General features: G+C 47.6%; 1 protein-coding gene and 1 non-coding gene across 9 annotated transcripts in view; one reads left to right on the top strand and one right to left on the bottom strand.

The window, feature by feature from the left end:
- Positions 1-22,881, top strand: part of LOC108175679 (uncharacterized) — a 40,935-nt gene extending 18,054 nt beyond the window's left edge. For 4 of the 8 annotated variants that reach the window (XR_016225106.1, XR_016225103.1, XR_016225101.1 and 1 more), the window contains one exon: positions 21,096-22,881. The gene's annotated coding sequence lies outside the window, so the exon portion shown is untranslated. Of the gene's footprint in view, positions 1-6,024; positions 6,154-9,381; positions 9,413-10,623; positions 10,700-21,095 lie in introns of those variants that run through there. The other 4 variants (XR_016225104.1, XR_016225102.1, XR_016225105.1 and 1 more) reach the window with 3 other exon arrangements.
- Positions 246-26,262, bottom strand: LOC108175681 (uncharacterized). The gene is made up of 6 exons (XR_016225113.1): positions 26,071-26,262; positions 20,108-20,564; positions 18,316-18,405; positions 17,542-17,733; positions 5,929-6,083; positions 246-1,346 (listed from the first exon to the last, which is right to left on the bottom strand). It is a non-coding gene; the product is annotated as an uncharacterized LOC108175681 (transcript).
- Between the last annotated feature and the right edge of the window lie 961 nt (positions 26,263-27,223).

Below are 27,223 nucleotides of genomic sequence, written 5' to 3'. Positions count from 1 at the left end.
CCCAAGTCCTTGGGCCCCTGCACCTACGTGGGAGACCTGGAAGAAGCTCCTGGCTTTGCGGCCATTAGGGGAGTGAGGGGATGGAAGACCTTTCTGTTTCTCACTCTCACTGTAACTCTAAATAATAATATGAGAAGGGGGGGCTATTGCCATTGATTTCTCAACAATGTTGCAGTGGATTTGTTTCTGAGAGGAGCAGCGTGGTGGGGGCAAGAGGTGCAGAGTCACCACACAGACCCCGGGAGTCGGGTGAAAGCAGGCTCGAGGTGAGCAGCCCGCAGACTCGTTTATTACAGCTGGAACTACATCTTATATAGCCAAGACCAGCCAATCTGGTCCAGGGGCGGTCTATGCCCCAACCAATCACAGCCTGTTGCCAGGCAGGCTCCGTTGCCAGGTGGATTTCAAAGCCATTCCTGAGTAGCTGACACTCGCCAGTGGCTACCTTGGCATGGCCTTCTCATTCCACCACATTTCCCCCTTTTCATTTATTTTTGACCAACAGGAGGCATGATTCTTGGCCATACCATTGTTGACCTGAAGAACCAAAGTGACTCCATTTTTAAACAATAAAGCAGCCTCCATTTCCCATAGCAGACCCGGGTCCTTGTAAAAGCAGGCATTCAGGCATTCTGGAGATATCAAAGCTTACCAGGGACAGCTAGCTGGGTAGACCAAGGACAGCACAGTAGAGATTGCTGAACAAAGTAACTCCCTGTACCCAAAGCTTCCATGCTGTATGTAACTCTTCCTGCTGATGTAGCCCTTTTTTTCCTTTAAAAACTCTCCCAAAGACCGGGGCATCACTCCTTCCTCCGCTGTGCCGGTTGGTTGGATGGGGTCCCTGTTGCGGCTTGTACTCCCGAGTAAACCTTGCTTTTGCAGTTCAGTGTGATCGACTCTCTGGGGGTCTCTGTGGGGATCTAACGATCTGGGCACAACATACTCTTTGGTGCCCAACAGACCCCATTTCCATGTGGTCTCCATACGCAGCTGTGCCTGTCTTAGGTTGTCCCCCAGGGGATCTTACCCATCATTGACTAACCAGCGCTCAAATCGAGAGACCACAGGATTGCTTGCTCAGATAGGGGTAGGAATGAGGAATAATGGTTATCAGGAATGGCATGACCGCACACAGGCTGTGGGCCATTTGAGGGGCTGACCAGAGCTAGTGGGGTATAAAACAGTAACAGGCATGGCTATGGGCAGTTTCTCAGGGTAGGATGATAGGGCAGGTGCATCTGCTAACAAGGCGGAGCCTCGGTCTTGTTCAGCTGGTTCTGGTTGGCTGTCAGTTGCAGGCTTGATGTTTCCGGCTGGTACCCAAATGGGCTGTTCCGCATTCTCTGGAAAGACACAAGCATATCCTCGACCTTTGGTTAGCAGAGGGTGTGGTCCTATCCATTCTCCTGTCAGGGGGTCTTTCCACCTAACCATAGGGGCTGGGGTCTGGGATGGAAAGGATCCCCAGTGTTTATAAGCTGGGCTGATCCCTTGGGAATCAAAAGTAAGAAAATTGATAGTGAAAAGGACCTCAGTCAAAGCAAGCTGTGGGTCTGAGGGCATATGATTGTTTCTTTGTAAGAGATCTTTAATCGTCCTATGAGTTCTTTCAATGATTGCCTGTCCCTGTGGGTTGTATGGGATACCTGTGGCAGACTGTATGTTCCAAGATTTCAGGAAGGAATTAAATTCCTGTGATGTATACGCTGGCCCGTTATCAGTCTTTATGGTCCAGGGGACACCAAGGACCAGCATGGCTGATTTAACCGCCTTTATCACATTACTAGCTTTTTCTCCGGATTGGGCTGTTGCAAATACAGCCTTTGAATAAGTATCTCCCACCACATGGACAAACTTAAGTTTACCAAAGGAATTAATGTGGGTGACGTCCACTTGCCATAGCTTATTAGGAGCAAGGCCTCACAGGTTCACTCCTGCTTGTTGCAGTGGGCCTAACGGGGCGAGGGTTGCGCAATTCTTGCAAGAGTGCACTAGGTGTTTGCATTGGCTCATTGTTAGCTCTGGGAAAAGCAATTTTATGCTGCTTACTGACATGAAATTTTTGGTATAAAATATGGGCTTGTTCTAAGTGTCCAATGGAAGCCATGTTGCAAGAGATAAGACGATCAACTTTTCTGTTGCCTCGGAAAATAAAGCCAGGTAACTCAGTATGTGATCTTACGTGTGAGATATACCATGGGTATTTTCTGTTTTCAGTTAGCTCTTTAAGTGTTGTGAACATCTGGTCAATTGGCTTATTGGTCAGGTTAAAGACTGCAAAAGGGATCGTCTTTGCTACCTGTACTGAGTATTTGCTGTCCGAAAATATATTTACCGGTCCATCTTGGCTAAGGAGTAGAACCTTGACTATTGCTCTTATTTCTCCCAACTGTACTGATCCCCCATGGGGTTCTACATTGATCTTACCTTTTTCTGTTAAAGATTTGATCACTATTCCAAAGAGTGACTTGTTGGCATCCGTAAATGCACATGGTGCCATGGGTATAGGTTGATTAGCAGGGAAAGCATGTTTTGGAGAGTTTATTTCTAAGGTTTGTAGTGTCTGGAGTAGCCTGTCTGCTGGCAAGTGATTGTCAATCTGTCCTGGAAAATTGATCATTAAAGTTTGAAAGAGCGTGCTACTCTGCATCAATGTCGCCAGTTCTAATTGTGATAGTGGTAGGACCACTATGTCTGGCTCTGTGTTAAATATCTTATTGGTATAATATCTTAAATTAAGTCCCATCATAAGGATGGCATCTACTTTGTTTACTAGTTTATGACAATCGCTCCAGGCTATGTGCACCCAAAAAAGTGGTCCGTGTCGTTGCCAAATAACTCCTAAGGGGGCCTTGAGGGTAGATATGGTTATGGCAAATAGAGGCACCTGAGGGTCATATCTAAAGGTTTTTAAATTTGATAACTGGGTGTTAATCTTTTCTATAGTGGATTTGGGTGCAGGTGTCAATGATTTTTTGAAGAAGGGCTGTTTCCCTTAGTAAATTGTATAGCGGTCTAAGTTCTGCAGGTGTTAGGGGAAGGAAGGGCTTCAGCCAATTGATTTGGCCATGTAGTTGCTGAAGTTCATTAATTTGAGTATTTACGCTTGACTTTTAGGTTTGGGCCCATTGGAGATGTATGGGAGGAGATTTGATAACCCAAGAATTGAAAGGGAGGAAAATGTTGTACCTTTTCTGTGGCAATAGATAAACCCAGGAATTGTAAATTTCTTACTGTCTCAGGCATTCAGAATTGCTGCATTCTTGTTAGCAAGTAAGATATCATCCACATAATGTATGACCAAGCACTGATCTTTAAGTGTGCTGGTCGCATGAGAAACATATCTTTGGCAAATGGCTGGGCTATTTTTCATGCCTTGTGAGAGTACTGTCCACCGGAATCTCTTTGCAGGGAGCTGGAAATTGGGCCCCCATACTGTAATGGCAAAGTAAGCCTTATCCTGCTCCACAATGGGAATGGAAAAGAAGCAATCTTTGATATCAATGGTAACTATGTGGTATCTGTTAGGAATGGACCCTGGATGGGGAATGCCAGCCTGGAATGTTCCCATCTTTTTTGTATTTTTGTTAATGGCTCTCAAATCCTGTAGAAGCCTATATTTTCCCTGTTTTTTTTTTTTTGGGGGGGGGGGTCAAAAAAATGGGTGTGTTATGAGGGCTACTGGAGGGTTCTATGTGTCCCTTCTCCAATTGTTCCTGTACTAGTTCTTTAAGGATGCTAAGTTTGGGTTGTATTATTGGCCACTGCTCTACCCAGATGTTTCCTGTTTTTTCCCATTCAATGGGGATTGGGCTTGGCTTTTGTATGAGGTGAGCATTGGCCTCTAGAATTTGGGGTGAATCCTACTTGTAGACTCTCCATTAAAGCTGCTGGCTTGTGGTGATTTGTGATCCGTAGTAAGGACCGCTTGCATTTGTGAGAGCACATCTCTCCCCCATAAGGTCATGGAAACCTCAGCAATTAGTGGAAAGATGGTTCCTGTATCTCCATTGTCATCTCACCATGTTACAGGCATGATGACCTGATCAGCCAATTTTAATCCTCCAACACCTTGGAGGTCAGGTCCAGATGCTGTCTTCCAATGTCATATTTTTCTTGCGTTCCTAGCTTTTAAGACAGTAACATCTGCTCCTGTATCAATTAAACCCACAAAGGCAATGTCATCTAAATATAGGGTCAATTTCGGCCTCAGATTGAAGATAGGCATCGACCAGTTAATGGTGCTGGGACTCCCTCTTACTTGCTGGGCTGAGGGCCGCCCCACTGGGAGTTTAAAGGTTTGGTCTTGCAATCTTTTGCCCAATGAAAGCCTTTTTTACATCTGGGACACAGCGTTTTGGGCTTGCCCCATCTTTTAGCGTTTGGGCAGTTTCACCGAAGGTGTCCTATTTCCTGGCATCCCCAACAAACTGGAGGGTCATTAGACTTCTTTGTGCTCAATTTGTTAATGGCTGCACTCAGGGCCTGTATGGGTGTATCAGCAGGGTTGACCGCCTTTGTGGCTACTATCCATTTAGAAATGTCTTCATTACGGACTGGGGCAATTGCTGCTTTTGCCTCTTTGGTAGCACCTTCCCAAGCTAATTGTTTGACCAAATTGTCTTGATCGGGGCCAGGCAGTAGTCTTTTCTCTACTGCCTCCAAGACTCTGGCACAGAAATCGGGGAAGCATTCGCCTAGGCCTTGAACTAGATTTCTAAAGAGCTGACTATAATCAGGAGGATTTATATTTAAGGCTTTAATTGCCAAATCTCTGACCTGATCAAAATAGGCAACTACTCCAATGCGGGCCTGTTCTTGAGGATATATGTAGGTGCCGCGGCTTGTAAGCATATCCAAGGTTACTGCTATTCCATAGGCAGCATTAGTCCTCGCCACAGTTTCAGCCTCTTCCTCATAGGAGGCTTTCCACTGTAAAAACTGGTCTCGACAAACATGCTTTGAGCAGTGTAACCCAGTCAAAATGAGTTTAAAGGTTTGCTGCCCATTGTGTGAGCCCTTGTTCAAAGTAGGGAGAGTCAGAACCTGACTCTTGAAGCCTTTTTTAGCATAGTAAGGTCATTTATGGGTGTTGGAATCCATGGCCTGAATTCTGCATCCGCTCCTACATTAACAGCAAATGTGCAGGTGGGATGGGGTCCAGCTGCTGCCCTAAGAGCTTGGGGTGTCTGAGTACTGCCACAAATGTGGGGATCCTCAATGGGTATGGATGGGATGACCTCGAACGAGTTATTGTCTAGAGGTCCTCTTAGTTCATCCCACAGGTATGTGGGGGGTGGCCGACTAGGCATTGCTACCTTGTTTGCTACATTGTTTTTTTCACTGTCGGAGCTCTCTCTCCCTAAGTCATCAACTGTTGTCTGTGAGACAGGGACCTGGAGTGTCAGGCTCTTATCACTCACAGATTCACTATCTTTGATAATCTGCACAGATTCTGAGAGGGGGGTATCTTTCCCATGTCTGAGCGCTTAAGAGCAGCACGGCATGCCAGCTCTAGCCAAAGGAAAGACACGCACAACACTGCTGCCATAACAAAACAAATTCCTAGCACCTCGGCGGCTGATGGCATTTTGCAGGAGGTTTCCCTACATTAGACAAACAGATAGTGGTGTATCAGATCGTAAGTATGTCCTGTGCTTAGAGGGGGACTTCCTTGATTCGTTAGGTCAAGGTCGTATGCCCACACGGTGTCTCCGGAGCGTCACCTCTCTCGAGTGAGGGAAGATGACTTGGTTCCGAATTCTGGGATGATCAGTCCCTTATATGAATTTGCCAGGTGAACTGAAAGTAAAAGGAGGAGCCGAGAAGCGACGTACGCTTCTGGGCGGTGTTTGCCTAACCTGGGATCACTTAGACCGAGGACAAGGACAAGGAGAGGGGCATAGGAGGGGGTTCTGTGCTCACCCTCACAGAACCGAACAGCACACAAAACACCAAGGGGCCTTCTTGCCGAAATCCAGGGGGGACCTCGCCGAGTCCGACATGCTGTCTCTTTCTCAGTCACGTTGGGCGCCAGATGTTGCTGTTGATTTCTCAACAATGTTGCAGTGGATTCGTTTCTGAGAGGAGCATCGTGGAGGCGCGGAGTCACCACACAGACCCCAGGAGTCGGGTGAAAGCAGGCTTGAGGTGAGCAGCCCGCAGACTCGTTTATTACAGCTGGAACTACATCTTATATAGCCAAGACCAGCCAATCTGGTCAAGGGGCGGTCTATGCCCCAACCAATCACAGCCTGTTGCAGGCAGGCTCCGTTGCCAGGTGGGCTTCAAAGCCATTCCTGAGTAACTGACACTCGCTTGCCAGTGGCCACCTTGGCATGGCCTTTTCATTCCACCACAGAGGGCCAGTCTGTGTTGTGGCATAGTAGGGTAAAGCTACCACCTGCCACACCAGCATCCCATATGGGTGCTTGTTTGAGTCCTGGCTGGTCTACTTCCAATCTAGCTCTCTGCTAATGTGCCTGGGAAAGCAGCAGAGGATGGCTCAAGTCCTTGGGCCCCTGTACTTAGGTGGGAGACCCAGAAGAAGCTCCTGGCTTTGGACTTGCCCAGCTCCGGCTGTTGTGACCATTTGAGGAGGGAACTAGCAGATGGAAAATCTATCTCTCCCTCTCTCTGTAACTCTTTCATAAATAACTGGAGGAAAAAAAAGAAAAAAAAAAGAATAGGGCAAGGGCAAGTGTTTGCCCTAGCAATTAAGCCACTGGGTAGGATACCCACATGCCACACTGGAATACCTGGTTTCGATTCCTGGCTCTGGCTCCTGATTCCAGCTCCCTGTTACTGTGGATCCTGGGAGGCAGCAAGTAGTTGGGCCCTGCCACCCACATGGGAGACCTGGATTGAGTTCCCAGCTCCTGGCTTCAGCCCCCTGGTTATTGAGGGCATTTGAATCATGAAACAGTGGATGTCTCTGTCCCCTCTCCTGGGTGTTTGTGTGTGTGCATCTGAGATAAATTTAAAAAAATTTTTTTAAGAATTTGGGAACTTTCTGCCGGCACCACCATAGCTCAATAGGCTAATCCTCTGCCTGCAGCGCCTGCACACCGGGTTCTAGTCCCAGTCGGGGCGCCGGTTCTGTCCCAGTTGCTCCTCTTCCAGGCCAGCTCTCTGCTGTGGCCTGGGAGTGCAGTGGATGATGGCCCAAGTGCTTGGGCCCTGCACCCGCATGGGAGACCAGGAGAAGCACCTGGCTCCTGGCTTCGGATCAGTGCGGTGTGCTGGCCGCAGCGGCTATTGGGGAGTGAACCAACGGCAAAGGAAGACCTTTCTCTCTGTCTCTCTCACTGTCCACTCTGCCTGTCAAAAAAATTTAAAAAAATTTTTTTGAGAACTTTCAGAGAATAGCTCAGTGAGCACCTGGAAACCATAGGTGTTAAACTGTAAACTATGAGAAGTTCAGGATGATGACTTACAAAAGCTGGAGAACAGAGGCCAGCACTTTGGCACAGTAGGTTAATCCTCCGCCTGTGGCACTGGCAGCCCATATGGGTACCGGTTCTGTCCCTGTTGATCCTCTTCCAGTCCAGCTCTCTGCTGTGGCCCAGGAGGGCAGTGGAGGATGGTCCAGGCTCTTGGGCCCCTGCATGGGAGACTGGGAAGAAGCTCCTGGCTTCGGATTGGCGCAGCTCAGGCCATCGTGGCCATTTGGGGAGTGAACTAACAGAAGGAAGACCTTTCTCTCTGTCTTAACTCTACCTAATAAATAAAAATTAAAAAAAAAAAAAAAAGCTGGGGAACAATGTGTGGACCAGAGTGGAGCTGTGGGTCACATTTAGTGTCATAATAGCAATGATAGTAATTGCCTAGGAAAGGCAAGAGAGAGCAGTAGACTGGATCTGATGCTTGGACCCCTAGTTGTGGAAAGTATGTGTTATAACACAGGTCACGGAGAGAAGTGTTCAGGGCGATGTGGGAGAGAATGGTCTGATACATGGGCAAGGCTTCTCAGGCATATGTGGGCATGTGAAGGCCTAGGATTAAATCTGGCAAGATTTCATTGGTGCTAGTGCTTAGATGCAACTCTGTAGACTCATCAGGATTGTACTGTGATGATTGGTGGCTGGACTCATGTCAACCTGAGTCACTTCACTCAGGCTCATAGATTAGTTTGGGATCATGAAAATCTCTAAGCCTGGGGTAAAGACCCATGTCAGTTGGACCTTTTGAGAGAGAAAGGATATGACTAGCAAGTGGACAGCAACTGCAGCCCAGAAGAGGAAGTGGGACATGAGTGACTGGGATCTACAAAATAGTGTCCAGGAGAGAGGACTTTATGGCAATTCAAGGCTGCCTCTGGCAGTGGGGACAGTTAGTTTGGGGTAGTACTGAGTGCTGTTTCAATTTTCCAGCCACTCTCTACTCCATGAGCTGAAAAACCAAAGAAGCCAAGGAGATGCTCATAGCGTGGAGCTGTGGCTGTGCATATGAAGAAGAGGGTACACTTACTGCCCTGGGGCCATAGCATTAAAGGCAAAAAGGGGAAACAGTCCATGTTTGGTAGTATCTGTGAAGCAGGATGTCAAAGGCCTAGGAGGATTTCCTGAAGAGATTCAGCCAGATGGCACTGATCTGCCAACCTGCTCACTGGTGCTACGCATGGACATAACAGTGTGACCATCAGGAGGGAATAAACCCCAGTGGCACCTGGGTCTCCTGTGTCCTCTGAGGTAGGGAGATAGGGAATAAGGTGGGCAGGGGATGAACTGGAGGAGGTTGGTATGAATTTGCAGTCCTAGGAAGGAAATTTTTGATGAAATGAACTGTCATCATGGTGGGGCTGTGTGATTTTCATATTAAGACTGTGGGAAGGCACCTGTGTGAGACATGGTTCAAAGTGATATGACGCCAAGAGAAGAGAGTGAATTTGTGGCCCCATGGGAGAATTGGTGTCATAAGGGTGTGTGTAAGCACATGTTAGAATGATCTGGGGATCTTGGGAGAATTGCCTGTGAAGACAAACATGAGATCACCCATACATCTTTATGCCCAGTTATTTCTCCAGCAGTATTTGTGACACCCACCACATAGACTAGAGGTGGTGTGGCCTGCAGGTCAGGCTCAGAATTTATCTGTCTGCTTACCTGCATTTGTTCCTGTAGAAGGACACAGTATCAGTGAAACTGTGGAGACAGTGGGCACAGTAGTACTGGGCTGGCGCTCTCTGAGGTGAGGAGATGGGGAACACACTAAGTAACGGATGGATGTGAGGAGCAGACGATGAGCTGGGGTCCTAGGACAGAAGCTGATCATGGAATGAATTTATCCCCATTATGACAAGAGATCACCTGTGAGGACATGGTCATTTATTTCTCCCAGGAAGAGTGGGTTCTTTATTTTTATTTTATTTTTTGACAGGTAGAGTTAGAGAGAAAGGTCTTCTTTCTGTTGGTTCACTCCCCAAATGGCTGCTACGGCTGGCGCGCTGCACCGATCGGAAGCCAAGAGCCAGGTGCTTCCTCCTGGTCTCCAATGTGGGTTCAGGGCCCAAGCACTTGGGCCATCCTCCACTGCCTTCCTGGGCCACAGCAGAGAGCTGGACTGGAAGAGGAACAACCAGAACAGAACCGGCGCCCCAACCGGGACTAGAACCTGGAGTACCGGCGTCGCAGGCGGAGGATTAGCCTAGTGAGCCACAGCGCCTGCAAGAGTGGGTTCTTGATGATGCTCAGAGGCTGCTCCACTGTGACGTAACGCTGAGGAACTTCGTACTTCAGCGTCCCTGAGCAAGACCTTTGCTTCCCTCCTGAATGGTCACCTTGCTTGCCTTCTCCCTGTCGGGATGGCTGAGTGCAGATTCATGGTACCTCTGCCCTTGCTTTGGTCTCCGAGCTGCCATTTCCTTATGGCTGTCTGTGCAGAGAACTACAAGCGTGGTTATACGTGAATTTAAATGAACAAACCATAGCTGTGCTTTCACGAGCCTCGTGTGCCAAGTTGCTCTGGACCACTGCTAGTCACTCATTTGTCTTCTCTTTTTAATATTTGTGTCATTCATGTCTCATGTGATTGCCTGATGTGAGCTACAGGGAGAGAGCCCTGATTTCTTCACACGGTGGACATAAGATGGTCTCGGGGCAGCACTGTGGTATAGCAGGTAAAACCACTGTCCGTGATGACGGCATCCTATAGGGGCAACTGTGTGTGTCCTAGCTGTTCCACTTCCAGTCCAGCTCCCTGCTAACGGCCTGGTGAAAGCAGCAGAAGATGGCCCAAGTACTTGGGTCCCTGCACCCACATGGGAGACCCAGTTGAAGCTCCTGGCTCCTGGTTTTGGCCTGGCACAGCCCTGGCCATTGAGCCATCTGGGGAGTAAACCAGCAGATAGAAGATCTGTCTCTCTCTCCCTCTTTCTCTGTAACTGATTTTCAAAAAAATAAATAATTAAAAAAAGAGATGGTCTCAGGAGAGACCTCTTAAGAAGGGTAGATAGGCAGATGGGCTTTAGCATGACATCTGGATTGGGTTCATATTGTATCAGGAACCTGTGATGTGTTCAGCAGTGTTATGGTGCAAGTGCCACTGGCTATACCTCATTTCTGCCTCTAACTCCACATATTTAATACTTCAGCAACTTGTTATTTTATCTGTGACTTCCAGCTCCAGACCTTTGTGGCCCGTGTGTATCACCTGATGTCACGCTGCTGTGCTCTTTGTTTTGACTCACTGTGTTGTGGTATGTGCACACCCCCTCAAATAGTCCTTGATCTCCAGCTGCTTAGGTCCTGTTGGAATTTTTTAAAGATTTATTTTTTTGAAAGGCAGAGTTACAGAGAGGTAGAGAGAGGATGGGGGTGGAGGGCGAGAGAGAGATCTTCCATCTGCTGGTTTACTACCCAGATGGCCACAACAGCCAGAGCTGCGCCAATCGAAAGCCAGGAGTTTCTTCCAGGTCTCCCAGGCTGGTGCAGGGACCCAAGGATTTGGGCCATCTTCTACTGCTTTCACAGGCCATAGCAGAGAGCTGGATCAGAACTGGGGAAGCTGGTACTCGAACCGGCGCCCATATGGGATGTTGGCACTGCAAGCGGCAGCTTCACCTGCTATTCCATGGTGCTGGTCCCCAGCTACTCGTCTTTATCCCAGCTCTCTGCTAATGTGCCTGGGAAAGCAGCAGAAGTTGACCCAAGTGCTTGGTCCCCTGCCACCCACATGAGAAACCTGGATGAAGCTCCTGGCTCCCGGCTCTGGCCTGGCCCAGCCCTTTCCATGGTGGTCATTTTGGGAGTGAGCCAGCAGATGGAAAATTGTCTTTCCTTCTCTGTCTCTGTAACTCTGCCTTTCAAATAAATAAATATTAAAAAACAAACTTCTCATTTTCTTGAGAAATATGAATAGCCTGAGCCCTTAAGGACTCTTTTCTAAGATTTTATTTATTTGAGAGGTAGAGTTACAGAGAGAGGGAGAGACAAGAGATCTTCCATCTGCTGGTTCACTCCCCAATGGCTGCCGACATCTGGAGCTGGGCCCATCTGAAGTCGGGGGCCAGGAGCTCCTTCTGGGTCTCCTACATGGGTGCAAGGGCTCAAGTATTGGACCACCTTCCACTGCTTTTCTAGGCCATCAGCAGAGAGCTAGATTGAAAGTGGCGCAGCCAGGACTTGAGCCTGTACCCACATGGGATGCTGGCACTGCGGGCAGAGGCTTAACCCACTGTGCCACAGCGCTGGCCCCAAGGGACTCATTTCTTTTTCTTTGACATTAGAGCATGATTCTGACCCAGTTTTGGTCTACAGGACTTGACCTGTGTAGTCAGCTTGCTTAGAAAGAATAACCTATTTCAGGGATCTGTTGGTCTCAATTACACTTATGAACCCAGAAACTGCTTGTTGCACCCTGCTTTGGCTTATGACCTTTTTGTAAAAATGTTTTTTGGACTTAAAATTTTTTGAAAGGCAGTTACAGAACAGGGGCGGGGGCGGGAGGAGATATCTTCCATCTGCTGGTTCACTCCACAAATGGCCACCACTGCCAGGGCTGGGCTGGGCCGGGCCGAAGTCAGGAATTTCTTCCGGGTCTCTCGTGTGGGTACAGTGGCCCAAGCATTTGGGCCATCCTCTGCTGCTTTCCCAGGCAGATTAGTGGGGAGCTGGGTTGGAAGTGGAGCAGTGCCCACATGGGATGGCAGCACTGCAGGTGGGGCTTAATTAGCTATACCACAATACCAGCCCTGTCTCTGCACTTTTAACCTGGGTATTCCTGTTCATTGTCTAAGCTGACTTGCAAGCACAATAGTGACGTCATCATCCGCGTGAACAGATTTTTTTGGGACCCCAAACTTTGTGTTTCAGAGGGATAGTGTGATGACAGAAAATAGCTCTCTGTCCAATACAGATCTAATTTGCTTTGCTACCCAAGGTCTTTTTTCTCAAAGGGACTAGTTCAGGATTTAGTGTTCCTAACTTGTGGCCTTGGAGCCAAAGTTTGTGTGAGGTCTGAGATCCCTGTGTAAAGGAGGCAACAGTCACAATCCCCAGTGATTCCGTGAACAACATGGACTTTGTGTTCAGAGAGAGAGCACAGTTCATGCAAAGGAGCCGTGTCATGTTCAGAACTACATAACAACGTTAGTGTCATTTGTTATTAGACTGAAGGGGCAGGTCCAACCATAACTGGAACAGAAATTCTAAGTTAATGAAGAATGGAGGAGACTGCAGTGAGTTAGATGGGATGTATTCTAAAAGTTCATCCACAGATGTTCCAGTGACCATGGCTATGCAGGATAGTATGCATGGAATTCTCCATTAACTATATTTATTGCAGCTAAAGTAGAGAAAATGAACTTCTTGTGAATTCCCACATCTTCTCTAGACTGTTTACCTCAAGATCATCACTATGCAGGCAGGGAAGTGAACAGGGACAAGGATAGTTTCCATAGTTCAAAGATGTGGCTTTGTGACCAGGTCAGCATTCCAGTTGATTCAGGTGGCAAGAATATTTCCTGCTTGCCAATGTTTGCTGACAGTGAGGCAAGGCTTCTCCTCCCAGGCCATCAGGAGGGAGGTGGTAGAACCTATCAGATTATGAAGCTTATTTTCCAGGCAAAGAAAGACATCTAGGCTCTTAATTGAGACACTTTTTAAAGTTCTAGTAAATATTTAGAGGCTGGCACTGTGGCACAGTGGGTTAACCCACCACTTGTGATACCAACATCCCATCTTAGAGGGCCTGTTCGAGACGTGGTTCTTAACTTCTGATTCAGCTCCCTGCTAATGGGCCTGGGAAAGCAGCAGAGGATGCCCCAAGTGCTTGGGCCCTGCCACCCACATAAAGACCTGGATGGAGTTCCTGGCTCTGCCTGATCCAGCCCTGGTTGCAGCCATTTAAGGAGTAAACTAGCACACAGAAGATCTGTCTCCTTTCTGCCCTTCGAATAAATAAACAGATTTAACCAAAGGATAACTTGTATAACTGACATACAAAAAAGAACACTAATCTGAAGTGTGTAATTGGTAAAGTCTTGAAACTGTCATCACACTCATTTGGAAAACTCACCTGTCTTTCATATTCACCTCATTCCCTTCTACATAAAATTTCTCCTGGCCATCCCCAGCCCTCTAGGTAACCATTGATTTTCCTTAAAATAAGTTAGTTTGCACTTTCTAGAATTTTAAATTGTTATCAAGTGGTTGTATGGGCTCTATTTTACTAGTTTTCTTCACGTTGCGTCGTCGTTTAGATTCAACAATGACTAATGTGAAAAGTTCTTTGTTATTGAGGAATATTCTGTTCTGGGGTAAGCCACTATTTATTCATCTGTTCATCTGGTTAGGCTCTCTTTACAGGCAAAGCTGTTGTAAATATTTGCATTCAATTTTTATATGTATATGGTGTTATTTACTTTGTGTTGGTAACTCAAACTATAATTCCTGAATTACAGTGTAGGTGAATGCTTACCATTTTAAGGTATGTCGAGCTGTGATCCATTTTTTTTTAATTTATTAAAAGAGTTACAGAAAGGCAGAGAGAGGGAGGAGAGGGAGATCTTTCATCTGCTGGTTCACTCCCCAAATGGCTGCAACAGCCAGAGCTGAACTGATAAGAAGCTAGAAGCCAGGAGCTTCTTCCAGGTCTCCAATGTGGGTGAAGGGGCCCAAAGGCTTGGTCCATCCTCTGCTGCTTTCTCAGGCACCTTAGCAGGGAGCTGGATTGGAAGTGAAGCAGCTGGGACTCAAACCAGCAACCATATGGGATGCTGGCACTACAGGTGATGGCTTTACCCACTATGCCATAGCACTGGCCCAAGCTGTGATCTAAATGGTTTTTCTCCATTGCATTCCCAGAAATACTGCATCACTTCTAGTTCCTCTTGTATCTCTGCTAATACTTCATATGGCTAATCTTTAATTTTAGCCCATTTAACAAGTATATGCAGGGGCCCAAGCACTTGGGGCATCTTCCACTGCTTTCCTAGGCCATAGCTGAGAGTTGGGTCGGAAGTGGAGCAGCCGGGTCTTGAACCAGTACCCACATGGGATACCGGCACTACAGGCAGCGGCTTTACCTGCTAAGCCACAGCACTAGCCCTATGTTGAGTATTTTTACATGTGTTTATTTGCCACCTGCGTATCTTCAGTATTTTTTTTTTACTATTTTCTTTCTGATAACATGTGTTTATTGCTTTAACAAATAATAGTCCAACAACAAAGACATGTTGCAATTTCTTTCATTCAAGAAGATTTTGTCCTGTGCTCCACATAATGCCCATTTACTATTATGTTTAACTGCATTATTAACATATTCAGAGAAGTGGGAGTTTGGCTCAGTAGATAAGTTAGCACCTGGATGCATGCATCCGATATCCGGGTGCCTGGACTCAGATTCTGGCTCCACATTCCATTCTAGTTTCCTGCTGATGCATACCCAGGGAGGCAGAAGTCAATGGTTCAAGTCCACTAGTGTGGGAGACCCCAAGTAAGTTCTCAGTTCTGGGCTTTGGCCTGACCCAGTCTTGGCTATTGAAGGCATTTGGGAGTGAACCAGTGGATGGGAGTTATCGATCTCTCTACTTCTCAGAGAGTAAAATTAAAAACATTCAGCATCACTTTCTCAAGTCTAAAAATACAAGAATATACTAAATGAAGCCTGATTCTTTTTGATATATTGATAGAGTAATTACAAATAACCTAATAAACATATATAATAAATTTTTAAACAGTTTGAAATATAACCAACTTAAACTGAATGCATTCAAAATATTAAGTTTTCATCCCTGAAACCAAATGTTTCTTCATGCCATTTTCAATTTTCTCAAAATATACAATTAAAGTGCATGTTCTACCTTTGATAGATATAACCATAAATAGAAAAACTGTTATAAAGCTACATAAATCCTTAATATTTCATCATTTATCATTTCATGATCATCATTACTTATCCTACTTCCATGCAAAACAATGGGTTATTTTACTTCTAATCCTAGATAGGTCACTCAGTGCATAACTTCAAAATGCCATTTCTTTTTTTTTTTGACAGGCAGAGTGGACCGTGAGAGAGAGAGACAGAGAGAAAGGTCTTCCTTTGCCGTTGGTTCACCCTCCAATGGCCGCCGCGGCCGGCGCACCATGCTGATCCGAAGGCAGGAGCCAGGTGCTTCTCTTGGTCTCCCATGGGGTGCAGGGCCCAAGCACCTGGGCCATCCTCCACTGCACTCCCTGGCCACATCAGAGAGCTGGCCTGGAAGAGGGGCAACCGGGACAGAATCCGGCGCCCCGACCGAGACTAGAACCCGGTGTGCCAGCGCTGCTAGGTGGAGAATTAGCCTATTGAGCCGCGGCGCCAGCCCAAAATGCCATTTCAAAAATTTTCTAAGAAAATGCTATTTACTAACTGTAATGCACAAAATGTAAGTAGGTGTATCAAATTAAAATGTTATATAAAGTTAATTCTTATTAGCTGCCCCTATTTAAAACAGATTGATTATAATCAGGATACAAAGTATATTTATTTGTATGACTTTTGGTAAGTGTCTGAGTTAACCCATACATACTTTTTCACGTACTTTTTCATTTGTATAATAATGCTGCTAAGTCACTGGTCTGTTAGAATTTATCATTTTCTCAGTTTCACATCAAATCACTGATTCTGTCCAGTTTGTCTACCCTAACTCCGTATTTTCTGTATCTTAGATATTACTGAGATGGATGATTAAAATCCATTCCAAATGTGCTGGATATGACATGTTTGTCTTAGTGACAGCCTGCCATGTCATATCAGATTGCCGGTCTGAGTTCCACCTACTCTGGTTCTTATCTAGCTCCCTGCTAATATGCCTGGGAAAGTAGTGGGAAATGGCCCAAATACTTGGGCCTCCGCTACCCATGTGGGAGACCTGGAGTTCCCGGCTTTGTCCTGGCCCAGACCTGGCTATTGTAGACATTTATGGAGTGAATCAGCTAATGGAAGAGAACTTTATAAGATTGAAATCATACTTTTTTTCCCCTTAAGTGCACTCACACAGCATATTTATATTGAAATTGATTAGGCCGGCGCCGCGGCTCACTAGGCTAATCCTCCGCCTTGCGGCGCCAGCAATGGCGGCCATTGGAGGGTGAACCAACGGCAAAGGAAGACCTCTCTCTCTCTCTGTCCACTCTGCCTGTCAAAAAAAAAAAAAATTGATTAATCATGCTTCTAAAAGCAGTTCTTTTTTTATTGCTATGAAGTGGGATGTTCTAGGAATATACCATTATTTGTTTATTGCCTGTTTGTGGATATATGGGGTTAATATTAAGTAAGTGCAAGTAAAACTGCTATAGACATTTGAATTCGGCTCTTCACATGATGGGCTTCATTTCTGTTTTGTTAATACCTCAGAGTTCAATGCCCATCACAGTGTATGTGAATATATAACTCTTTTCTTACCTAATGGTTGTTTTCTTTGGATTCCTAAGAGGAGCATATGAAAACTTCAGTTCTTCCATCCTTGCAAATTCAGTAATAAAGGTGTAGCAGTTGGAATTTACCACTTTTTTGCTGTAAGGATTTTTTTTTTTAATTCGAGAGGCAGAGTTACAGATGGAGAGAAAAGTCTTCCATCCACTGGTTCACTCCCCAAATGGCCACAATGGCTGAGCTAAGCCAATCCAAAGCTGCAAACCAGGGTCTCCCACATGGGAGCAGAGGGCCAAGCACTTGGGTCATCTTCCACTGCTTTCCCACACCATAGGCAGAGAGCTGGATGGGAAGAGCAGCAGCCAGGACATGAACCAACAACTCTATGGGATGCTGGCTCCACAGGCAGAGGCTTAGTGGTTCTACCACCTCCCAATAGCAACCTCCCCGGCCATAGGACCAAAGCTTTTACCCATGGCCCTTTGCAGAAAACTTAACTTTAAAACCATAGTACTGTCCATCCCTACCCAGAGGGTGTACTGTGATCCCTGTACCTGGAAGCTGTGCTTCTACTCCCAGAACACCAAGCCCCAGCCAGCCTCCCTAAAAGCTCCCAGTACCTGTGTTGCCCCTGCTTAACAACATAACTACTGGTTCTGGTCCCTCTCTTACCTGTTTTCTTACCTGGGACTCAGTACCTTCTCTCTAGGTCTTGGGGAGCTGTAGGCCAAGAATGAGACGTCCTGGGCACTGTCCATAGCATCTAATGAGCTATGATCTCAGTCTACTCACTGGATCCAGGGAGTCCTCAGGAAGGAACAGGGGAGAAGCAGGACTTCTCTGAAATGCCAAGTCCATGTCTTCCATTTGATGAGCCTGCAGAGTACAGAGAACTCAATGTGGACTCTTACAAGCCTGAAGAAAGTCCCAAACAATAACCCGTGTTCCAATTGGCCCTACACACACACACACACAGAGTAGTATTTATGGGAGAACTTACAGACTGCATTACTGTATTAGAAAAAATAATTCAACAATTAACATTCTACCTTAGGAAATTTGGGAAACAGACAAATTAGGTTCTACAGGCCACCCTAAAGTGACTCCTCCATCGCTCCTACAGCAAAAACTGCCACCCAGTAAAGCCATTCCTACACGATTCACCAGTACTGGATAAGTACAGCCACACCCTTGCTACATCAGTTCTCCCTCTGGCTTCCTGCCTATGGATACTGGTCCTGAGGTAAACAATCCGGGGTCTTTAGGAATCATCCTGTTTAGATTTGCTCTGAGTTACAGTAACCACCTGTGGAGGGTCTGAAAATTTCTGAATATTGTTATCTTGCATACCACACCGTGGGAACATCTAGATGTTCATTTAGAAGTGAAAAATTCCTGGAATCTCCCTAACTCCTTACATGTCACACCTAGTGTTTCTGAACCAATTACAGTTCCCACCTGGCTCCTGGAGGGCTTCCAGGCAGTCACACCTGCCAATTGAATGCAGGTTCCTTGGCAGGTACCAAAGGCCAGCTTCCCCTTCAGTGCCTGAGAATACAGAACATCCAGTGAGAACAAGGGGTCAAACACACTGCTCCCACATACTCTAGAGGTTGTTACAACTGTCCCCTCTTACAGACACCTCCAAACCTAAGAGTAGGACCGGCGCCGTGGCTCACTTGGTTCATCCTCCGCCTGCAGCACCGGAATCCCATATGGGTGCCGGTTCTAGTCCCAGTTGCTCCTCTTCCAGTGCAGCTCTCTGCTGTGGCCCGGGAGGGCAGTGGAGAATGGCCCAAGTGCTTGGGCTCCTGCACCTGGCTTTAGATCGGTGCAGCCATTTGGGGAGTGAACCAACGGAAGGAAGACCTTTCTGTCTGTCTCTCTCTCCCACTGTCTATATCTCTACCTGTTAAATAAAAATAATATGCAAACCTAAGAGTAAAACTAGCATCTGGGCCACATGATTTGTCTCCAAAAAACCCAGCAAGCTTTTTTTTTTTAAATGTGAGGCTGGAAAGCAGCCATTTTTTTTTCAAAGTTTTATTTTATTTATTTGAAACACAGGGTTAGAGAGAGAGGTCTTCCATCCACTGGTTCACTCCCCAGATGGCCACAACGGCTGGAGCTATGCTGATCCGAAGCCAGGAGCTTCTTCCAGGTCTCCCAAGCGGGTGCAGGGGCCCAAGGACTTAGGCCATCTTCTATTGCTTTCCCAGGCCATAGCAGAGAGCTGGGTCAGAAGAGAAGAGCAGCAGCCGGGAATAGAACTGGCACCCATATAGGATGCCCGTGCTTCAGACCAGGGCTTTAACCCTTTAACCCGCTGCGTCACAGCGCCGGCCCCCAGCAGTCTTTTTCAGACAGCCTTTGGCAGCAATGCACATTGCATCAAAACAGGAGTCAGAGCTCTTCTCAGCCATCGTACAGTGCTCTCTGAGGCACAGCAAAGTGGGTAGTCTCACAAGAGCTATTTACCCTTTCAAGCTGTCAGAACCCAACTGTTTCCTCAATGCACTCCACATAATGACTAAAACCCCAAGATTAACAGACCTGTTTTGTTCAAATATAAGGCAGCAAGTTCCGGGGCTGGGTGGTTTAGAGGCTGGACACTTCCCCAAAAGTTCAGCCTCTGCAAGTTACTGCAGAACCTGTCTGTGTCCTCTGAAATAAAACTGTTTCCATAGGACTGGTGCTGTGGTGCAGCAGGTTAAGCCACAGCCTGCAGTGCTGGCGTGCTATATGGGTGCCAGTTCCTTCTAGTCCAGCTCCCCAATAAGATGGCCCAAGTGTTTGGGCCCCTGCAGGCTTGTGGGAGACCTGAAAGAAGCTCCTGGCTCCCGGCTTCAGACTGGCCCAGCCCCAGCTGTTGGGGCCATCTGGGGAGTGAACCAGAGGATGGAAGATATGTTTCTCTCTTTGTCTCTATAATTTTGCCTTTCAAATAAATAGATCTTTAAAAATATATATGAAAAATAAAATCTATTTCCACGCCCAAAACCATCAAAAAGGAGGAAATACAGACCCCCGCCCATAGGCTGTAAGACCACTGTTAATTCCTTCCAGAAGTCTGCCTGCCATGAGCATGCGGGGGTGACAAGAATAATAATGCAATTCTCCCACATGGTAGTGGCAGGAGGACTTCTGTCACTACCAAAGGCCCTTGGCAGTTTAAATAGTGAAACACAGCTCCTGAAAGCTTCATGCAGAGTTGGCGTGCACAGGGACTCACCCAGGTGTGGATACTCACATGGCTGAGGTTTCCCTTCTGACTGGTGTCCTCACAAAGGGTGCTATTCCAGATTTACCAGGGTGAGCTGTTAGGTCGAACAGCAACAGAACATTCCCTGTACTGCTAAGGCCTTTGTCCACTGTGAACTTTCCCACATCTGCAATACAAGTGTTCTGCTGTATGATAACGTTGGGAACACTGGCACAGAATTGTCCACATTTTCTGTAATCTTAATCTCTTCAGACGTTGCAGAAAAACCTTATCTTCTGGATTGCTTCTGGTGCTGCTCAAACTTTACATTATTGAATAGTTTCCCACATGTCCCCCTGGTATTCAGCCAGATGTAAGATATCCCTCAGTGGGGCACACGTGTCATGTACACGGGTCTTCAGATCTGCTACAAAAACTCTGTCCTGTGTTTCTGAAGAAACACTCTTATTGGATGTTTCCTCATCCTCCACTTCATGCCAGCACCCTGAAAGCAAAGAAATACTGATAAAGTACACATGGAGGAAACACCCAATCAGTCTGAGAAAGAGGCTGCCAAGAGGCACTGGGCCTCAGAAGGTCACAAAATGGGGAGGCTGAAGAGCAAAGAAACGAGGGAAGAGCACGGCAGGGTTTTGGCAACTGGTGAGTGCTATGCAGGATGTGTCCAGGCCCAGGAAAATTATAGTGAGTAGTTGGTGTTCAAGGACTATATGAGAATATGTGCACATCTCATGAACACTATGTATAGGCAGACATGGCAGGAAAATCACTGACAGAAAATGTAATGGAAGGGAATGGGTGTAAGGTAGAAGCCAGGGTGGTGAAGGATGGAAAGGGGCTAGAAGTCAAATTGAAAATGATAAATTTCGGTGTTAAGGAAGAAAGATAAGTAGAAACTGCGTGGCCACTGGCCTGAGAAGAAACACTGAACACCTAAATGTTGCGCATTTTGAACCTGACCTTGACATTGTGCCCTTCCTTGATTCCCACTCACTGTGGGCTTTTCTTTCTGTAGATGGAGTCACATCCACCTGAAAAGCAACCAGGTGCCTCCCCTTGCCCTAAGTGCATGGCTAAATGTGGTCTGGAAAATGCAGTTCCTGAGAAGGCCAGGACAGGTGAGCAGCCAATAAAGGTCCACAGCAACACATCCTATTACTACAAAGAGAACTTTGAAGTTGGGTTTTGCAGGAACAGCCCACAGATCCCCATGAGTAATGATTGTGTGAGTACTTACAACTCTGGCTTAGTCCAGCCCCAGGAAGTGTCATCTGGAAAAAGGGCTAGAACCTTGGGTAGAGAGGCACCATCATTGTGAACAGGATGATCAGACCTAATGAGATCACTGAGTAAACTGCAGATCTCAAGACCCATGCCCTTGGCTCTGTGGTTTATGTGATGGAATGAGAAGGCCATACCAAGATGGCCACTGGCAACGGAAACTGCCTGGCACCAGGCTGTGATTGGATGGCTTTGGAAACCACATGACAATGGAGCCTGCCTGGCAACAGGCTGTGATTGGTTAGGGCATAGACTGCCCCTTGACCAGATCGGCTGCCTTGGCTATTTAAGTTGCTGTACCAACTGAAATAAACGAGTCTGCAGGCTGCTGCCTCAGGCCTGTTTTCACCCGACTCCCAGGGTCTGTGTGGTGATTCCGCACCTCTTCATGCTCCTCCTCTCAGAACGAATCAACAGCTTCAGGGCTTCCCAACAAGAAGAGATGACACACTATACAGCTTGTCAATGACACCTACTCCTAGAGACCAATGAATGAAGTGCTCATAATCCTACCCTGGGACAGACAGAGATAGACTGATGGGCCGGGTGTGAGGACCTCACCCAGCGAGGCTACAAGTGCATCATGGTCCAGGAGTCTAAGCCTCATCAAGGAGCCCCCAGTCTCCCAGGAAAAGGACACAAACATCCTCAGGTCAGCAGCTCTGCAATGACAAGGACAGTAAGGCCCATGAAGACTGCCTCTGCCAGGACCCCTATTCTATCCACCAAAACAACTTCTTGCTCACCCCAGGCCCCCAAGTCAGAAAATACCAGGAACTGGTACCAGAGGCCATGACTGTCTCATGATTACCTCAGTGATCTCCTCAGTCTGACAACAGGTTGACAGAGAACCGCCATTTTACCTTCTGGGCTCAGCATGCAGAGGCCTCCTCTCCTGCCAGTCAGTGCCTAATCATCGTCCCAGACACAAACCTGGGCTCACTCTTCTCAGTGAAGCCCTGATAACAGTTCACACTTCTTCCTATGCACATCATGCCTCTCGCACATCTCCAACTACCCACCACCCACCACCATAGACGTCTCCTTGGTCTCCCCAGCTGCCACTCTATACATAGCACAGAGAAATTACAAAGCAGTGAAATCAGTATCTCATCTTGCTCCAAACCCTCCCTGGCCCCATTGCCAAGGATGCTCATTAGTGCTCTGAAAGTCTCTTTGCCGGGGCCAGCCCTGTGGCATAGTGGGTAAAGCTGCCACCTGCAATGCCAGCATCCCATATGGGCATGGGTTCAAGTCCAGCTCTCTGCTATGGCCTGGGAAAGCAGTAGAAGATGGCCAAGCAGTAGAAGATGGACAAGGTCTCCCCACCCACGTGGGGAGACCCGGAAGAGGCTCCTGGCTTTGGATTGGCCTAGCTCTGGCTGTTGCAGCAATCTGGGGAGTAAACTAGCAGATAGAAGACACCACCACCACCACCACCCCGTCTCTCTCTGCCTCTCTGTAACTTGCCTTTCAAATACATTAATCTTTAAAAAAAATAAATAAATAAAGTCTCCTTACCTATCGCTATTCCTTTCTTTAACCACAGACACCCAGACCACATGTTGATCTCAGGTACTCTTGGCCCTCTTCACTTCTCTGTTGCTCACTGTATTAAATTCCTATCAATGCCAAAATAAATTACCACTGACTTCACAGCCTAAGACTACACAAATTTACCATCTTATTCTGGAGGTCATCAATCCAAAATGGGTTTTGCTAGGCTAAAATTACAATGTTGGCAGGCTTATGCTTCATCTGACAGCTCTGGATAAGAATACACTTTTGGGGCTGGTGTTGTGGTGTAACCAGTTAAGCCACTACCTACAATGCCGGCATCCTATATGGGCGCCGGTTCGTGTTCCAGCTGCTCCACTTCTGATCCAGCTCTCTGCTACAGCCTGGGAAAGTGGTGGAAGACACCCCAAGTACTTGGGCCCCTGCACCAATGTGGGTAACCCAGAATCTCCAGGCTCTAGGCTTTCTGGCACAGCCCCACACATTACAGCCATTTGAGGAGTGAACCAGCTGATGTAATCTCTCTCATGCTGCCTTTCAAATAAAAATAAATCTTTTAAAAAGAATCCATTTCTTTCCCTATTCCAACTTCTAAAGACCTCTTGCATTCTTTGTTGCATTCTTAGCAACACTGTATCATTACTGAAATCACATCACTCTGGCCTGTTCCCTTCACATTTCAATCTAACTGGCCCTCCTGCTTCACTTTCCTAAGTACCATTGTGATTACACTGGACACACTGAATAATTCATCTCAAGATCCTTACACGAGCAAAGTCCCTCTTGAGGTAATATACTCAAGTGTCTCAGGGATTAAAACATGGACATCTTTGGGAACCATTAATCAGCCTACCACTTCTTACCACTCACAGCCTTCCTACCTCTACCTAATCTGCTGCAAACAGTGACTCTTCCATCCTTCAGCAGCTGGCACAAAACTCTGTATCCCCCTCAGATAGAGACAACTGCATCTTACTTTCAAACTCACATGCTCTGAAGGTGCATCAGAACCAAACCACTGTGCGTTACCTCCAATTTGCATTAGAGCCAAATATGTGACCTCAGATTACGCAGTATCTGACTTCAGAAATATCATATGCTATCTGGCTTCAAATCACCAACAAATCCACATGACACCTGGTATCTGACCTCAGGATGCGGTCTCTCCAATGAGGCTGACCTAGGTTGGCAGTTAATCTGCTTCCCATCACTGGTTACGGCACTTTGAACAAGAAGCCACACCACTCTGAGCTACAATTTCCTAACTTATGTAATGGAGAAACAAACATATCCATAGCGTACAACTGTTGGGAATATTGCCTGGTAACTACCATACCATCCTCTAGTCACTCCCCCAGTACTGCTTCTACTCTACACTGGAAGGCAATGTCCCAGCAGCTCACATCCCTTAACCAGCACCCCTGGTTCGGAGGCTCCAGTTAGCTGCCTCCTTCAAGAACCAGAACCTCAGCTATCCCCCTCAGGTCGGCTGCATCTTGTGGGGTTATGTGTATAAGTTATTTAAAATGGTGGTCCACAGCTTGTTTATACTTATATGGCCCAACGAAGCTCAGCCTGGGTTCCCATGACTTCAGCTCATTGGACTGAGTCTCCAACAGGAACCATCACTCCATACAGAAATCCCACGGCAGCTCAAAACCCTTGGAAGGGAGAGATAGCGAAATCACTGACTCCTGCAGAAAGGGTCACCCCATTAAAGTCACCTTTAATTTCTTTCAACAAAAGGTTGCACATTCAACAATGCTGAAATAGTAATAATGCTTAAGATCAAATACTTAAGATCACCATGAAAATCTGCATATATTCCATATTCCTAAATATTTTATTCTTCGATATTATAGGTTTTTATAATTTCTTCTTTGTATTGTTGCCATACAGAATTCACACATACTTTTATCTGCCCATAGAAGCAACATACACATGTGTATGTGTGTAAGGATGTGCACACACACACGGAGAGGACTTGTATACATTTTGGTGAATTCGCCTATTCTAGAGATTTTGCTACAACAGTTTATACTAAGTGTTTTCTTCTTTAGTTATTACATTGCTTTTCTAATATTAAGCCAGCCTATATCTCTTGGCTCTGCAGAGACCCGGGTGGAATTCCTGGCTTCGGGCTGTGGTCACTGCTCTAGGCAGGCACACAGGTTAAAACCGATTAGGTCTGTGAGCTGGAAGACCGGGCCTTCACCACGCCCCTGCGTGGCCTCAGGCCCCTACCTGGCCACACCTGTGCGCCCACCAGCCAACCAGGTTAATTAACCACTCCCCCTTTGGAAGTGGATTAAAAAAAGCCTAGGACACGGTGCACGGCCCTTTTTTCCTCTTTGGCTTCTTGCCATCGTGGGTCCACAGGGACCTGCGCCCCCAGGGTGCGAGGCCTTTGGGCCACCCGCCCCATGCTTCCTGGCCTGCGTCTCGGTGTGAACCCAGATCTCCCTCTCTCTTGGGGCCCTCACGCTCCTATGCACTTCTCTTACTGAATGAAAGCTTGAAACGCACCATGCTGACTCGCTCCTTTATGCCGGTATGCAGAATCCGTCTCTGAACATTAGGCGAGAACCCGCACGGGCTTATTAATATTGGGAGTGCATTCACAAGCACACGGTGGTACCGTTCGGCACCCCATAGTCCGGAACCAGCCCCCACGCCCGCCTCCCGGTGTCATTCTTCCTTCCAAATAAAACTTACAAAACATCTTTAAGCTACCCAGGACCCGACCACTTCTCGCCACTCCTCTGCTACCACTTGCGGTACAGCCGCCACCAACCGAACCCTGCGGAGTCCGCCGCGCGGCCCTCGCCACCCTCGGCCAGGCCCGCGCGCGCCCCGAGCAACACAGCCTGGAACCCCAATTCAAACCACGAACCCTGCTGAGGGCACGCGCGGCTCCCAGGGCCCTCGGGACGAGCACAACGCCCCAGCTGCCCCTTCAGCATCCACTCCTCCACCTGCTCGGGCCGAGCGGGAAAGACCCGGGAACCCGCGAGCTCCGGCTCGGGCGCCCCTCCCACGCACGGCCACCCCAGTCTCGCGGGTCCTCAGTGCCGGTGACGCGCGCCAGCACCGGCCATCGGCCACGGGGCCCCACCCACGGGCGCCTCACTCCCCGGGCTACGGGACTGAGCCCACTCCGGGCTTTAGGGGCGGCCAACGGCCGGACCCACCTGCACCGGGTCCGCCAGCGCTGCCGGGTCGCGGGGAGCGGCGGGCGTCCAGGTCGGGTAGCAGGCAGCTCTGCCCCGCCGAGCCTCGGGCGTGCTTATCATCTCCAGGCTTTCGCGACTTCTCGAGGGCCGCCCCAGCACTGCAGACCACCTAGCCCTCTAAAGCCTTGCAAAAACAAAAAGCCCGCGGGCGAGCCGGAAGTCCCGCCCAGGCGTGCTCCCACGTACGGCGACGGCCCCCTCAATGACGCTGGCGCATAGATTTCTGGGTAATGTAGTTCCCACGGGGCCATCATAACGTAATTTCCATGCTAAGTGACACATCTAGCACCAATACCCTAGGTAGCAAATACCCCCTCTTATTTTCAGTCCTGATTCTTGAGAGGTGCTGAGGGTCTCCTGTAACTTCTTCAAGCTAAACTTTGATGTCACTAGATGGCCCATTAGATTAAAACTTTGTGGCATAGCAACTAAAGCTGCGGCCTGCATTGCCAGCATTCCATACAGGCTCCTGTTCCTGTCCAGGCATCTCCACTTCCGATACAGCTCCCTGCTAATGCGCCTGGGAAAGCAGCGAAAGATGATCCAAGTCCCTGTGTCCCTGCACCCACGGGGGAGACCTGGATGAAGCTCCTGGCTCCTGGCTTCAGCCTGGTCCAGCCCTGGCTGTTATGGCCATTTGGGGAGTGAAACAGCAGATGAAGACCAATGTCTGTCTGTCTGTCTCTCTCTCTCTCTCTCTCTCTCTCTCTCTTTCCTCCTCTCCCTCTCTCTCTCTTTCTTCCCTCCCCCCTCTGTATGTATCTCCCTCCCTTCCTCTCTGTAACTCTGCCTTTCAAATAAATAAATCATTTTCAAAAAAAATAGTGGAGTGAAGCCTTTTCTTAAATAGCCTCAAGTAAGTTGTAGGTCTAGCTGTTCAACCCCCTAAGTAACTATCATTTTTGGTTTTATGTTCACTCATTTGGAAACAAATGAGATCAGAAAGTTCAGTAGACAAGGCCCAAAAAACAACAGGTGCAAGAGAGCAGACAAGGGGTCCAGGAAGGGAAAAATCAAGTAAACTTAGGGATGGCTTGCTTCATGATCTCCCATTCCCCCAGATGTCAGTGTCCTTTTAGGTAAACTGGTGTAGCCACCTGGCCTTCCGGTG

Source organism: Oryctolagus cuniculus, chromosome 18 (genome assembly GCF_051225735.1).
Source record: "Oryctolagus cuniculus isolate XC-2025 breed Fujian yellow rabbit chromosome 18, ASM5122573v1, whole genome shotgun sequence".
NCBI classification, from domain to species: Eukaryota; Metazoa; Chordata; class Mammalia; order Lagomorpha; family Leporidae; genus Oryctolagus; species Oryctolagus cuniculus.
Note: the sequence above shows the minus strand (reverse complement) of the source record. Positions and strands in the feature narration are given on the sequence as shown.